The following is a 2,956-nucleotide window of genomic DNA, read 5'->3' on the forward strand; positions in this document are numbered from 1 at the left end:
GCCACCGGAGCCCCTCCGACAGCCGGCCGGAGCCGAGACCTCCACACTGTCATACCGACTGCGGCCAGAGGGGCGCCCGAGAGACGGCGAGAGGAAACCAACCCACTTCACTATACATTGTATCTAATATAACCTCCCCCCCCCCATCCCTATACATTGTATCTAATATTACCCCCCTCCCTATACATTCTATATAATATTACCCCCCTCCCTATACATTGTATATAATATTACCCCCCCTCCCTATACATTGTATAATATTACCCCCCTCCCTATACATTGTATAATATTACCCCCCTCCCTATACATTGTATAATATTACCCCCCTCCCTATACATTGTATAATATTACCCCCCTCCCTATACATTGTATATAATATTACCACCCCTCCCTATACATTGTATCTAATATTACCCCCTCCCTATACATTGTATATAATATTACCCCCCCTCCCTATACATTGTATCTAATATTACCCCCCCCTCCCTATACATTGTATCTAATATTACCCCCCCTCCCTATACATTGTATCTAATATTACCCCCCCTCCCTATACATTCTATAATATTACCCCCCCCCCTCCCTATACATTGTATCTAATATTACCCCCCTCCCTATACATTCTATATTACCACCCCCCTCCCTATACATTGTATCTAATATTAACACCCCCATCCCACTATACATTGTGTCTAATATTACCCCCCCTCCACTATACATTGTATCTAATATTACCACCCCCTATACATTGTACCCACTATTACCATATTTCATGAGCGATAGATCTCATCCTCCATATTCATCTCTCAGAGGATCTACAGAACTTCCAATAATAATTGTCAGACTATTAACAGATCTGTGTGATCAGCATTCCCCCGAGATGTACCACAAGGCTCAGCAGTCCATCCTGTTCTCTGATTTGTCAGAAGTGTAAATGGAGGTTTGCCTCAGTGGGGGATGGTAAGATTTGGTGAAGAAGGGAAAACTTGATGGGTAAGGTAAGAATTATTGGGTAAAGTACGGCAACATGGCGGATATTCCACGAGGTCCTGATTCCTCTATATAGATCTTTATATCACTAGAGGGGTCCCCAGCAGGAGGAAGGAGGTCCTTATTCCTCTATATAGATCTTTATATCACTAGAGGGGTCCCCAGCAGGAGGATGGAAGGTCCTGATTCCTCTATATTGATCTTTATATCACTAGAGGGGTCCCCAGCATGAGGAAGGAGGTCCTGATTCCTCTATATAGATCTTTATATCACTAGAGGGGTCCCCAGTAGGGATGATCGAACAGTTCGGGTCGACCATCGGGAACATTGACTGTTCGAAATTCGGCCGAATTTCAAACATTTTGCTGAAAAAGTTCAGAATTCGGCAACCAGAACCGACCAAAATGCAATGGGACAGGAACTGGGCTTTAAAAGCCTGTGATTGGACCAGAGCCATCAGTAAAAGCCAATTGAGGGGGCAGGAGGATGCTAGGAATGTGATTGGAGTGACTAGGGGGTCCAGAGGCCAATCAGTAGTGAATAGTAGTGAATACGCCCCCCAGTATATAAGATAGCCCCGCCAAATTCCTAGCATTTTAATACAGGGCTATGGAAGAGAGTGGAAGCAGTTCTGTTACTTCTGCTTCAAAAGTGTCATTTAGCAATTATTAGTGTGAGGAAAGGGATATCTAGTGTAGTTAGGGTGCTATTTTCCACTATAGTTACATTTAATAATCTAGTTTCTGTAGGGAAAGTGTTAAGTGTAAGGGGACCGTAGTGTAGTGTAGGGTGAACTGACTCTGACTGCTATGGCAGGGTGACCGAACCCTTCCATGTCAGGGTGACTGCTATAGAAAGCCATAGAAAAAAGTTAATTTGTATTAGAATTGCAGTAGAGCAGGATAGTGGCTCCGCTATTTTCACACCTGGCCGTTTTTGTTGCAGGCGTTTATTGGGCTTTTCTGTGGACGTGTTTGGAGTCGGGCATGACATCTGAACTTCTGTGTAGGGGTATATATACACACACACATGTATGTATATATACACATACATACCTCCCAACTTTGGAACTTTGCAATGAGGGACACTGAAAGAGAAACAAAATCTGTGGCGCGCGTAGCGTGGTGTGGCAAATTGCTTAGCAGTGGGAGGGGCTTAAGGGATAGGCTAAACAAAACCCAGACTTGCTAGTACTCATAAAATATGCTTTGATTGCTCAGCCTACCTTAAAGAAGAACTTCATTAAAATAGTCAGAGACTGCATAGCAGAGCAACCAGCAACTGTTGGGACAATGAAGACTTTGGTGAGAAGTATATAATGTACAGTATTGTGTATATAGTGCAGGAGAGTGTAATGTACATAATGCAGGAGACAGGAGTATGTAATGTACAGAATGCAGGAGACAGGAGTATGTAATGTACAGAATGCAGGGGTCGGACTCTGCACCATCCACCCCCCCCCAGCTCTATACACCCCAAATGCCCACCCATCTCCATGCACCCCCCCCCCATCCACCCCAATTGCCCCCAGAAGCTCTATCCACCTCAAATGCCCACCCTAGCTCCATCCACCCCAAATGCCCACCCTAGCACTATCTATCCCAAACACCCATTCAACCTCCAAACACTCCAAATGCCCACCCCAGCTCCATCCACCCCCCATCCAGCTCCATTCACCCCATATGCCCACCCCAGCTCCATCCAACCCAAATGCCCCCTTTTTTGGGGGCGAAAACAGAAAAATCGAATAGGCATTGCTTTGCGGCAAAAAACGCTGTAAAAAATTGCGTGACTTTGAGGTGAAAAAGTGTGAAAGGGGTCTTCAGTAATCAAAGTAGAGTGTGCCCACTTCAATGCAGAGTGACCAGCGTGCCCCCTTTTAATACAGAGAGACCAGCGTGCCCCCTTTCAATGCAGAGAGACCAGTGTGCCCCTTTTCAATGCAGAGAGACCAGCGTGCCCCCTT

Source organism: Pelophylax lessonae (genome assembly GCF_965119305.1).
Source record: "Pelophylax lessonae genome assembly, contig: HAP1_SCAFFOLD_191, whole genome shotgun sequence".
Lineage (NCBI taxonomy): Eukaryota > Metazoa > Chordata > Amphibia > Anura > Ranidae > Pelophylax > Pelophylax lessonae.